Below are 13,923 nucleotides of genomic sequence, written 5' to 3' on the forward strand. Positions count from 1 at the left end.
TCCCAAGTGCAGTACTACTACATTTCTCTCTTGTCCAGTTTCACCCTATTTCAGACAATTTCGGATAATATCCTATATGGGTAATATAGCGATGTACAGTTGCCAAGTAAAAAAGGGCACAGGTGACTAAATATATGCTTTTAACCTTGATAAATACCATTCACATGGTATTTTCATGTCAAATTCTTGGTATTTTTATTTTCTTTCTCATCTTTATGGAGCATTCCCTGCTCCCACTTGAGTCTGTATCAGTTCTGCTGTGGAATTCTTTGGAAGTATGACCAGATATATTTATTGGAAATTCTGTGTTTATATTGCTGTCTCTTGTCATATTTTTTACTCACTTCCATATTTCCAGACCTTCATAGTCACAATGTTGTAGGAGTGACAGTGATTCTATAACATAGTGATGACATACAAATTCATCATCTCTATTTGGACAGAGAAATACAAATCTGTTTTTTCCTATGACATCCTATGGCTTTTTTATCCTGAATAGAATGCCCACATATATTTTTTTGCCCCTCTATTAGTTCATTTTTAGGTATTCTCTGTATTTTAGTTGTATTAGATTTTTTTTTTTTTAAAGTGCCTCCTCATTGCAAGAAACATAATAGACATCCTACTTCAACCTTTAATGACACAAGCACATTGCAGTTAATGGAACTACTTGAACAAGTTAGGATTATTCACCTAAGCAAGAATGTATGATCAGACTCAACCTTGCCTGTGGAGAAGCTTTCCTGGCATGGTCTGAAATAGGTTCTGTAAGGTGATTAGTGGACCATGACTTTTTTACAGAGACAAAGAGCTCATTCATATGTGTATTTTGGCTGTTGCTTTAAACTTTGTATCGTAACTAGTATTTTAATTGTAAAGCTGAGGGTAAACATTTCCTGGTTTCTTTAAGGTAACCTTTTAGTATAAATTCCCAATGTCATGTACAAAGTACTGAAGCTAATACAAGTGTAGTTGAGGCTAATTGAACTGGTCTGTTCTGGTGCTTTCTTATAAGCATCCAATCTCATTTGCAGTTAAGGCATCCTGTCTGACGAAAGAACTAAATAAGCTGTGGCTTATTTTAATCTTTGCTGGCTATACATTTCTATTAGACTTTCATTCTAAGACCCTGCAGTGGTCGAACCCTTGGTTTTTTTTGACTAATGCAAACGGACTAAACTAATTGATTCTAACAGTAATTCAATGTGAAAGTAGTTTGTCCAGTCAGTGATAAACTAATTAATGAAATTCAGCATAGCTAGCCTTTTTGCGAGGACAGTTCTAAAATACTTCCACTTCTAGTGTTTATAGAAGGGGAATAACGTATTACAGTAACTTTCTTGAAATATTTGGTTATATTGATACCTCGGCCCATCAGGTCACAGCATCTAACCTGATTTTCGTCTCTGTGACTGGATAGCAAATTAGAAGTCTCACTTTCCAGAGTTCTTTCCTTAACAGTATATCTGAGTATCATATGTATTTCTTGCATTGCTTTGGGGAAATCCTTGTACTTGTATAAAGTCCCATTACTTTTAGCTGGTTTTAAGTTGGCAGAGAGGTTTTCCCTGATTGAGCCATTCATATGTAGGATTGGGGCTTTATATAACAAGGAGGAAAAGAAGTACTGTTTCTTTATGTGAAGGGGTGTGTGTGTGTGTGTGTGTGTAAAAGCAAAACACAAACAAAAAAACCCACTTCCTTCTTCCACCCTGATGCAGGTTTCAACATTGCTACACGTTCGCTGGCTGTTGTGTTGGCATTATCCTTGCTGCTTGTTTTTGTCCCCCTTTGTGGCTGAGAATTGAAATGCTAATAGCAGAAACTCGGAATTTTTTTTTTGACATTTCAAATACAGTTATTTCCAAGGAAACAAAGCTACCCACACATTTAAAAATAGAACTTTATGATACTCATAAGTACTTTTTCGCTGTTACGTAATGCCTGTGGAGGATGGGATTCACCTCCAAGGAGGAATATTCTGCACTTGTCTGGTCCTGCAGGGGGCAAATCAGGAAAGCCAAGGCTGCAACCGAACTCCAACTAGCTTCGATCATCAAGGACAATAAAAAGTCCCTTTTCAGATATATGGGGAGCCAGAGGAAAAGCAAGGGCAACATTGGACCCCTGCTGAACCAGATGGAGCAACTGACAACTGACGCCCAGGAAAAAGCCAACCTATTAAATAGGTACTTTGCGTCAGTCTTTCATCAGTCCCATGGGACGCCCATGCCCACTACAGGACAGGGAGGTCCAGGTGAGGGAGATCCCCTGCCCTCCATCAGTGCTTACCTCGTGAAGGAACACCTAGAGAGGCTGGATGCCTTCAAGTCAGCCAACCCTGACAATCTACACCCCAGGGTACTCAAGGAGCTGGTGAGCATCATAGCTCAGCCCCTGGCACGGCTCTTTGAAAACTCCTGGTGTTCTGGTGTACTGCCTGAAGACTGGAAGAAAGCTGACATGGTGCTTATCTTCAAGAAAGGGAGGAAAGTGGATCTGGAAAACTATAGGCCCAACAGCCTGAGTTCTGTCCCGGGGAAGGTCTTAGAAAAGTTTATTAAAGAGGCCATCCTTAATGGACTGGCCAATGCCAACATCCTGAGGGGTAGCCAGCACGGGTTTGTTGTGGGTAGGTCTTGCTTGACCAATCTCATTTCCTTCTACGACCAGGTATCACCTGGACAAGGGAGAAGAGATTGATGTCCTATATCTTGACTTCAAAAAAGCCTTCAATCTGTTATCCCATGATCGCCTCTTAGCGAAACTGGCCAGTTGCGGCCTTGGGTCCACCACAATCTGCTGGCTGGGAAGTTTGGCTCTGTGGTCAGACCCAAAGGGTAGTAATTGAAGGAAGTCAATCGTCATGGTGCCCTGTGACCAGTGGGGTCCCCTAAGGCTTTGTCCTTGGTCCCGTATTGTTCAATATCTTCATTAATGATGTGGACATTGGAGTCGGGAGCAGACTGGCCAAGTTCACCAATGACACCAAACTTTGGGGCAAAGTATCCACACCAGAAGACAGGCGAGTGATCCAGGCTGACCTTGACAGGCTCATGAAATGGGCGAACGAGAACCTGATGGTGTTTAACACTGAAAAATGCAAGGTTCTCCACCTTGGGGAAAAAACCTGTGGCATCCTTATAGGCTTGGCAGTGCTATGCTGGCTAGCACTACGAAAGAGACTTGGGGGTCATCATTGACCACAAGATGAACATGATCCTGCAATGCGATGCTGCGCTAGTAAAGTGACCGAAATGCGGACTTGAATCCATAGATTCTTCTCAAGCAAGTCCCGGGACGTCGTTCTCCCCCTGTACTCGGCCTTGGTGAAGCCGCAGCTGGAGTACTGTGTCCAGTTCTGGGCTCCACGATTCAAACAGGATGTGGAGAAGCTGGAGGGAGTCCAGAGAAGAGCCATGCGCATGATCAGAGGTCAGGAGAACAGACCTTATGACGACAGGCTGAGAACCATGGGGCTCTTTAACATGGAAAAGCATAGTCTCAGGGGTGACCTGATGGCCACCTATAAGTTTATCAGGGGTGACCACCATTTTCTGGGGGAATGTTTATTCACCAGAGCACCCCAAGGGATGATGAGGCCGAACAGCTATAAACTACTGCATGACTGTTTCAGGCTGGACATAAGGAAGAAGTTCTTTACTGTCCAAGCCCCCAAGGTCTGGAATAGCCTGCCATCAGAGGTGGTTGAAGCACCTGCATTGAACACCTTCAAGAGTAGATTGGATGCCTATCCTGCTGGGGTCCTTTGACCCCAGCTGACTTCCTTCCCTTTGGGTGGGGGGGCTGGACTCGATGATCTTCTGAGGTCCCTTCTAGCCCTAATGTCTATGAAATCTAGTGAGGAAACCAATTTCTGTGGATCAGTGCTTCCATTGTTTATCTATAATCTGTAGGACAAATTTAAAGGGCAGAAACAAGGAAAATGCAGTTGTGAAGGAGATCTGGGATCAGGTGACCTGCAAAATACTGGATAATGTCTGAACAGCTAGAATACAGTGCTTGCTTACTAGTAGTCTTCTCCTGTTACCTGATCTATTCTTGGCCCTAGTGCTAGAACAGACGTTGCATGTAAACTGGTATATGTGATCAGAAACCAGTTCATATCTGCAGCACAACAGTGCGCGTAAGCCACTTTCAAAATGGCTGAAATTGGTATAAAATAAACCTGGGTGGATGTAGCTAACTGAATTAGTTTAAATCGGTTTATGGAACTTCTGTCCCAGATCCCCTCCAAGGTACAAGTTTAACTTGCAGTCCCCCAGCATCCCAGGATGTTTTGCACCTATGCTGCAAACCCCTTCTTGCAAGGAGGGTAGGTTAACCTTGGCCCAAGCTGTCTGCTCCAGCAGATCAGAGAGGTCTGCTTTAGCACCCCTCAGCTTCTGGCCTGAGCCACTGGAGGCATGTAGCTGCACTTCTGGAATCAAATGTGAATGTCTCTTCACCTGCTTATCAGTTCAACGTATACATCTTAGACTAAACTCTAAAGATTGAATCAATTCAGCCTCAGACTTTTTGACTGTCTGTACTTAGCCTGGGTGATTGTTTTCTTCCAGCTGTTGGGTGCTATTCACTCAAAACCTCTTAGAGCAGAAAGATTAACGAGTGGGGCTTGTGGAGGTGTTTATGTTGCTGCTCACTTTAATAGAAAGGCTTGTCATTAAAGAACTCACCCACCCAGGAAGTGGGTGAACTGGATTCAAGTCCCTTCTGAGCCTGAGGGCTTTGAGATGCACATGTTATGCCTCCCAGGCTATTCGCCATACTGGCTTGAGGATGCACCGGATGAAGTATAGCCGGGCAAGTAATATAAGATCCATAGAGTCTGAGGCAGACGTTTCCCAGCTAGCTTCGGGAGCAAGTTCCAAGCTGTGAATCTCTTCTTGACAAAGGTGTCTTTCAGCCACCCAGAATGAGGTGCTTTAATCATGGAGGGGGGTGGGATTTGAGACTCCTTCCTTGGTTTTATATTGGCTAACCTAGGTTTTCACTTACAAAATCCAGCTCACAAAAGTAAATTCCATTGTGATTCTCCTTATGCTGTATAGGGAACGTAGTCCCCTAGTTCAGGGTTCCAGCTAGCACATGGTAGAAAACAGAACATGCCTAGGATTCCCAACAGGGCCAGACACAGGCATAGGCAAACCGGGCAGCCGGACAGAAAGGGGGCCCAAAAATGGTAATTTAAAAATTATTATTATCATTATCTCTGGCGAAGGGGGGCCCGATACTAAAAAAATGTTCACCCAGGGCCACCAGGAGTCTAGGTACAGTGCTGCTCCCCAAAGGGCAGTAGCATAAAGCGATAGAACTGGGGCACCAGCCCTGTGCGCTGACCCCAGGGGAGAAGATGCAAAAAGAGCAGTAGCTGAGCTGTTGGATTTGCTGCTACTGCCAGCATTGCAGCTAATGATGCTGTCCCATGCAGTCAGGCATGTTGAAGTTCATGCTGCTATGTCTTTGCTACTAGTGTCACAGGTGTTATCTTGATTTGAGCTAGCATGTGTATATAACCACATGACATCCTAATTTTACTGCATAGTTCTTTATTTCAGTTCCCTAGCTACAAAAATGGGGAATAATAGCACTTCCATATATTGTAGTTAAATGCCATGATTCAGGGATATATTTGCTAGCCACATTGGTCTGAGACAAAAAGAAATGCAAAACTCTAGAACTCTTGGTTCAGAGATTATACTTTCTTTTAGACCAACTATGAAATCACCAAAAAAATTATCTTTTTCTGCAAGCTTTCAGGCACACGTGCCCTTCCTCAAGCTCAGGGCAAATTTAAAGATGGTAAAAAGTCCTCATAGGGAGAAAATAATCTTCACTTTTGCACAGAGGAAACTGAAGGTGGAAGTCTGTTCCTCTAGGTCCGTGAGTCAGGTTGAACAGACTTCCACCTTCAGCTTCCTCTGTGTAAAAGTGAAATTTATTTTCTACCTATGGGGACTTTTACCATCTTTAATTTTCCCTGAGCCTGAGGAAGGGTGTGTGTCCGAAAGCTTGCAGAAAAAAATAACAAAAAAATGTATTTCTTAGTTGGTCTTATAAAAAGTATCATCTCTGAACCAAGAGTTCTGGAGTTTTCCATCTCAAATGCTATGATACTTTAAGATGCTGCCATAAGTAGCAAGAAGTAGATAAGTAGCAAGAATAGTACTTGGTTATGGATGGCTTACATTCTGTTCTTTTTTCTGTCTTCTATATGGCATATCCATCACTAGCAATTTTGGGTGCAAGGTGTGCATTGTAAACTGCCAAATTCCATGAACATCATATAAAAATAACCAAATCTGTTTTCATACTCTTCTCTGTGCTAGTATTACTGAATTATACCATTAGTGATCTACACACAGCTGTTGAAACCAGCACTGGCTGCTGGATAACTGCTGATACAGAGCCAGGAAAAAGAAGTTATTTATTCTGAAACTGTTGTGCACCAAGCAGATTGACACATTCCTTTATGTCTTTTCGTTTAAAGAAAACCCTACTATTTATAGCACAAGTTAAAAAAGTTGACATTTATTGCTTAAAATCAATTGGTTCATTTTGACAGATGGAGAAGTGAAGAATCTGCTAGAAACTGTCAGTGGAAAGGGATTGTAAACTTTTTTGTGTGTGTGTGTGTGTATTCAGGAAAAATAGTGCATAAACAGTAAGGCTCATCACTAGATGACCCACATTTTACACCATGGTTTTAAATATTTCATCTCTGGCTACAACTTGTTTTGGCAGTGTTTGATGCAGCAATTATGTAACACAGATTTAAGGCGGAGAACAGTGGATTTTGACAATAATAATTCATCTTCTGAATCAAGTACGTGTCCTTCAGCCAGATTCTCCCTCTGTAAAAGTATCTAGTAAAGAAATACAGCTTTGTTGTGGTCATAAAATATAAACTTTCCCTTGTCTATTACAGACTGCAGCTTAGCAGGGAATACTTCTAAAATGCCCATAAAGACAATGCCAGCTGTCTTGTGGTTTGTATCTGAGCAGGGATGCTGGTGGTATCTGGGAAAATGTGCATCTTTTTTCCCCGCTGTACAAAAATGTTATTTTAGGGATTCTATCATTTGTTAAATTCAACTTTACTTCCAGCAGAGAGAAGTTACTACAAGCACTAGATTTATTGTTTTAATATCCAACCTAATAAATATTTAATGTAATATATTTTATGATAATATTGAAGAGATACTATCAGGTTAGAGTGGAAAATATGAATTTTATTTATCTGAAAAACGTTATACAAAAACTTCAATGCTTTTTTATGTTTTTCAAATGTCAGTGAAAACTTTGCTTTGTTTAGAAATAAATATCCCTTCGCTCCACCCTGTGTTTATAACCCAAACATTGCAGCAGTGGCTTACTTCTGAAAACCACTTCTTGAAATTTTCCTTTCTCTAATATTACTTTCCATACCAATTACTGTAGGCTGCTGTGTCACCATTCATATGGGGAGATCTACACTATGAAAATGTTTGAAAACTTGTGGGTTTGTTTTCTGTATTTGAGATATAAGTATGGGCCAAAAATGGCAAAATTAAATTGGTATTTAAAAAAACTGGCACTACTTACAATTGCTTTCTGTAGAAACACTGAGGAGGATATTATCTGAATACAGTTGTTAACCTTGAAGCATGCATTTTCTAGAACCATTTTTCTTTTTTGGAAAGCAGGCTTAAAGAGTTTTTAAACTAAACAAAGGGAAGAAAGGAACGTAATATATTAAGTCTGCACGTGGAAACTTTTGTTCATCTTGGGGAGTTCGTAGCAACTATTTGAGGTGAGATCATCATTTTCCTCCCAGTACAAAAACCAGAAAAGAACAGATCCTTTTTGTCTCTTAAAAACACCTTAAATTTTAGCGAATGCCCTGACTTGGCTTCTATTTTCTAAGTAATGCTCCTATTTGGGGTAGTCCATTTATCCTGAATCAAATATTGTGTTTTCTATTGTATTTAGTCTTGATTTTTTTTTTTTTTTTTAAAGCTGAATGAAGGAATGAATTCGGTTGCATCTGATTGTGGTTTCTAGAACTCAAATGGGAAGAGAACTGTAACTTCTAACTTTGCATTTTCATAGGGAGCTTTGCCATGTTAGGTGGTCTGTGGTTCATTCTTGCCACGAGTACAGTATCAATTGTCAGGGAAGCAGAGGTTCGTTCTTCACTTGAACTCTAAAAAAAAAAAATCAGCAGCCTCTGGCATTCATTGGTCCACAGACTCAGTAGTCTAATTTCAGTTTTGACTGTAATTACAATATGAACAATGTAAGCAGTCATTCTTTCCTTAAATGTTAAAATCTAAATATTTAGCAGTTGATGTTTCAAGCGTTGACAGCTCCACAAATTGGTGGGATGATGGGGGAGGTAGTTCCCAATCCTTGAGATGGGGAAAGAGAGGAAGATGAGGAGGAGGATGGGACACGCAACATCTTGTATACCTAGTTTGTTAGTTTTTCATGTTATCACAATTTACAAAGCCCTGCAGCTTTGAAGCACTGTAGTTCAAAGGCGTTTCAACGTTGGGGTTGCCCAGGGTTCCATTTAAAAGGTAAGCCCATCCAGTTCAATTTAGGACTTGCAAAGAGTACTGTTAACAGGATAAGATAAGAAGTGTCAGAACCTCCCAGGGTGGACAGATTTTATTTGAGAAGGTATCTGCACAGTTTAAAATCTAATATGCTATAGTGATTTGGTAAGAATAAAGAGACTGTTCTAAGCTTCTAAGTGCTTTGTTTTGAGATTTTCATAGATTTCATAGACATTAGGGCTGGAAGGGACCTCAGAAGATCGAGTCCAGCCCCCTGCCCCAAGGGCAGGAAGTCAGGAGGGATCATAGGATCTCAGCAATATAAGCAACCAAATGTCTTTTGAAGGCGTTCAAAGTAGGTGCCTAAACCAACTCCAGCAGCAGTCTATTCTAAACCTTGGGGGCTTGGACAGTAAAAAAGTTCTTCCTTATGTCCGGCCTGAATCAGTTGTGGTAGAGTTTGTGACCTTGTCCCTTGGGGAGCTCTGGTAAACAGATGTTCCCCCAGATCCTGATGAGCACCCCTGATAAACTGATAGGTGGCCACCAGATCACCCCTGAGCCTGCGCTTTTCCAGGCTGAAGAGTCCCATGGCTTTCAGCCTTTCATCATAAGGTCTGTTTCCCTGACCTCTGATCATGCACGTGGCTCTTCTCTGGACTCTCTCAAGCTTCTCCACATCCTTTTTGAATTGTGGAGCCCAAACCTGGATGCAGTACTCCAGCTGCGGCCTCACCAAGGCCAAGTACAAGGGGAGAAAGACATCCCGGGATTTGCTTGAGAAGCATCTATGGATGCAAGCAGCGTTTTGCTTGCTTTACTGGCTGCAGCATCACACTGAAGGCTCATGTTCATCTTGTGGTTAATGATGACCCCCAAGTCCCTTTCATCTGTAGTGCTAACCAGAATAGCACTGCCAAGCCTATAAGGATGCTGCAGGTTTTTCCTCCCACGGTGGAGAACTTTGCATTTTTCAGTGTTAAACAGCATCAGATTCTCATCCACCCATTTCCTGAGCCTGTCAAGGTCTGCCTGAATCACCTCCTGTCCTCAGGTGTGGATGCTTTACCCCAGAGTTTGGTGTCATCGGCAAACTTCGCCAGTCTGCATCTGACACCAATGTCCACGTCACTTATGAAGATGTTAAACAGTATAGGCCCTCGGACAGAGCCTTGAGGGACCCCCACTGGTGACCACACACCAAAACGATTGGCTCCCGTTGACCACCACCCTCTGGGCCCTGCTGCGGAGCCAGTTCCCCAGCCAGCAGATTGTGGTGACGCCGAGGCCACAGTTTACCAGTTTTGCCAAGAGGTGATCATGGGATACCAGACCAAAGGCTTTTTTGAAGTCAAGATATGACATCAATCTGTTCCCCCTTGTCCATGTGATAGGTCACCTGGTTGTAAAAGGAAATGAGATTGGTCAAGCAAGACCTACCCACAACAAACCCATGCTGGGTATCCCTCAGGATATTGCCATCAGCTAGTCTGTTAAGGATGGCCTCTTTGATGATCTTTTCCAAGACCTTCCCCAGGGTAGAGGTCAGGCTGATGGGCCTGTAGTTTGCTGGATCTACTTTCCTCCCTTTCTTGAAGATCGGCACCACATTGGCCTTCCAATTTTCGGGCACTTCACCAAAGCTCCAGGAGTTCTCAAAGATTCGTTCCAGGGGCTGAGCTATGATGCTTGCCAGCTTCTTGAGTACCCTGGGGTGGAAACTGTCAGGGCTGGCTGACTTGAAGGTATCCAGCTTGTCAAGGTGTTCCTTCACGAGGTCAGCTTCGATGGATGGTGCAGAATCTCCCTCACCTGGGCCTCCCTGACTCTCAGTGGGCAGGGCCGTCCCATGGGACTGGTGAAAAAACTGATGCAGAGTACCCATTTAGCAAGTTTGCTTTTTCATGTTCGTCAGTTGTCCCATCTGGTTCAGCAGGGGTCCAGTGTTGCCCTTGCTTTTCCTCTGGCTCCCCACATATCTAAAAAAGAACTTTTTATTATCTAAAAAAGGACTCTTTGATATTTGTAGTTAGCTGGAGTTCCATCACAGCCTTGGCTTTCCTGGTTTGCAATCTGCGGGTCTGGACCTGACCAGAGTATTCCTCCTTGGTGGTGGTTCCAGTCCTCCATCGTTTGTAAGTCTTCCTTTTAAGATGTAGGAGGTCCGCCAGTTCCCTGGAGAGCCAAGGGGGCTGCTGTGGCCTTTTGCTGCCTTCATTATGTAAGAAGAATTAAATTGTACTATATACTGTGATCAAGTAATAATTTTAGCTATAACTAAATAGCTACCCAGTATTTTCCTGTATGGAATTTCAGTCAGGTTGGCCTCTCTTGACTGCTGGTAGGAAAATCACTGGCTGGCTCCTGCTTCATAAGGAAACTGGTAGATTCTCTGTCCAGTCAAGCCTGGCTCCTTTTCTGGCAATTAAACTGTATCTTTGGTTAAAGCTTGAATTCAGTATAGGTGCAATAGAATGAAAGTTTTTTTGGCAGATGTATAGACTGTCAAACTAAACAATCTAATCTATGTGCTGAAAGATTACTCCTGAAAGTAAATTGTGGTGTGAGAGGCAGGGATAAGGAGAACAGGTTAATTGTACCTTTTCATTGAATTATTTTCCTTTACATGATTGTTTTTGCTGTCCCGTATCTCAGTGGACTGGGGATTCTCAACTAGAGTCAGGAGATCCTTTGAAAGCAGGTGTGAGGATATAAACCAGATGATAAAGAGATAAGGGCAGGCTCAGACTCGATCACTGCTTGGCTGTTCGTCATCTGGACTGTCCACTCCCTCTGCAAGGTAGTAAGTACTCTAAATAAATTGCTTTTTAAAATGGGATGCTGCTCCATTTAACACCCCATTTTAAAAGTTATGGAGGGTAGATTGTGTCTAATGATGGGTGCCACGAGAGTCTAAAAAAGTAAAGAACCTGTGCAGTAGATGAGTTAGAATTCAGTACTGTATCTGAGTTTTCAGTGTGCTGGTGCAGAAGAGTAAATGAATCATAAAAAGAGGGAGTTAGTACTACATTTTGGAAGGACTTTCAAGAATTCCAGCCGGGGGTGGGGGGAAAAAGGAGTTCCTCTGAGGTGCCTTTCATATGATTTTTAAAAGCACTTGACTTTAGTGTTTCAGTTGCTTCAGTGGAAGTATAGAAGGATCAGTTTGGAGCTCTTTTGAAACTTCTACCCTCTGGTTAACAAATAGTTTACATTATGTAAAGAAACTGTGATTACACTACCATGGATGTATATCCCTCTATTAGTCTGCATTAGTGCTATGTTAAAAATCAGTTGTTTTCTTGAATGACTCTAGTTACAATTTTCATACCTCATAGTTACGAAAATCACCAGTTCTTGTTCCAGTAATTCATTTATGAAGTAGTATGCTATCTTTAGTTCTGTTTTTCCATACAGACTTATTGGGGCATGAATGGGGCAAAAAATTGCTTTTTTGCCATTTCATGTAGAATTATTAATGGATTCCTCCTATAATTTTCTGATTTATGCACTTTTTCTCATCGTTTTTCTCTAAGGGCACATTAATGAGTATTTTGGGGTTTTACTACCTCTGCCAGTACATTATGGTCTCAATATTTGGCTCTTCCTTTTCAGTCATGAATGACAACACAGCTTCCTATAGTAGTCATTTTCTTTCATATGACATTGTAGGATTGTAACTTTCATAGATTAATATCTACATTTGATAACCACGTGACTGCTCCAGGGGTAGCTGCATGGATTGATTTTCAGATAGCCATTAAATGATGTAATTGGGCAATCATTCCCAATATGTTGCACTGTCTGAAAAATGGCACCACAGTTGTAACCCGGGCTGTCTTTGACTCTCCATTTATGGAGTAGATGTCCACATTTTCCATGAAGTGTCTGGATGCAATTCTAGGAGGATCAGATCTTTCTCAGTAAGTCAAATCATGGCTGGAGGATTGTAAGGTCACTGATGACATATTTGTGGCAGGTTGGTATTTGCCTAGGCTTCCCTCCATTGTTCTCCAGCACTCTTGTTATCATCATAGTGCTTCTTGGCATATTTCGAGAAGGGTTTTCTAGATTTGAGCCTATCTGGTGGTAGCATGATGATGTCTTTGTTGATTGGGAGGTGTGGGTTACCTATGGCCTTATGGTATTCCCTCATGTATGTGGCATTGTCAGAGCTGTGGGGAAGCAGTATTCCCTAGGACTGGAAGCCATGGCAATGACATACTTTTTGCGTTCCTGATGTAATCTGCATAGCAGCTTTTAACTGCGTATCAACAATCTTTGCATGCACACTTTTGTTCCAGACTGGAGAGCAATATTCTGCTGCAGAGGAAACAAGTGCTAGAGTGGCCATTTGATGTGTGGTTGCATTTGCTCCCCATGTCATTCTGACCAGTTTATGCACAAGGTTAACTTGTGCTTTCATTTTTTTTAGCAACATTCTGTACACGTTCATGAAAGGTATGGAAGTAGCAAGTAATCAATATGGAAAAGTAACATTGGGAAAAGGAAATCTTTGGTTTCCATTTTCAAGAACAAGGTCTGTACTGCAGTGTTTGCAGGTACTGAGGGGGGAAAAAAGGGTTTTTAAATACATTTTTGAAAGGAAAAGTCTTCACAAGCTGTTGAAAATCAGTGTAAGAGGTCTTTGAATTAATCTCCTCTTGTATGCTGCAGTAAAAGCTATTACTTCTTTTTATGTGAAGCTGTACAGATTCCCTCTGCTGCTCCTTCTCTGTTAAATATCTGTTATAATTTTTCGGCAGAGACTTGCTCAAACCTACTCATTGTTTTTTGTTTGTGGTTGTAATAAATCTGTATCACATGATGTGCTTTCAGTGGTTAAAGTTTACTCACATATGTCATACGACTAGGTAGGTTACCTCTGCACTCTAAACGCTTGCAGACTTTGTTGACATTTTAATTGATACATTTCCTCTTTTATTTTCTTCAATGATAAATACAGGGTGTACTTGGATATGAGGCACTGAAAAAGAGCAAAACACCCAACTACTCACCTTGCACATTTTACTGTATACCATGGAGACTAAGGAAGAGAAGAAGGAGCGGAGACAGGGTTATTTTGCTCGGTAAGTTTGTAATTTTTATTTCAATCCTGATAAAAATGCAACTGTGGACTTTGCCTTCTATGTTGGGTCTGTTTTTTACATTTTTAAAAAGATAATCTAGTGTGTTTATAAATCCAGCAGAGCCTCAGGGGACCTAGATTTCCAAGCATATTTCTTCTTGGCATTTGAATAATGATTTGCTGTCCTCTCTTTGCTGTTTCCAAGTAATGGAGTTAACCCTGCCATACCAGTTAGCTCATGTACCATAAGTAACATCTATATCATGGTGAACC

General features: G+C 41.7%; 1 long non-coding RNA gene across 1 annotated transcript in view; it reads left to right on the forward strand.

The window, feature by feature from the left end:
* LOC109311991 overlaps positions 1–13,653 on the forward strand; it is a 38,669-nt gene extending 25,016 nt beyond the window's left edge. The window contains exon 2 of the long non-coding RNA XR_002101677.1: positions 13,528–13,653. This is a non-coding gene — a long non-coding RNA (uncharacterized LOC109311991). The remainder of the gene's footprint in view (positions 1–13,527) is intronic.
* The last annotated feature ends 270 nt before the right edge of the window (positions 13,654–13,923 follow it).

Source organism: Crocodylus porosus, unplaced genomic scaffold (assembly GCF_001723895.1).
Source record: "Crocodylus porosus isolate Cpor-Errol unplaced genomic scaffold, CroPor_comp1, whole genome shotgun sequence".
NCBI lineage: Eukaryota > Metazoa > Chordata > Crocodylia > Crocodylidae > Crocodylus > Crocodylus porosus.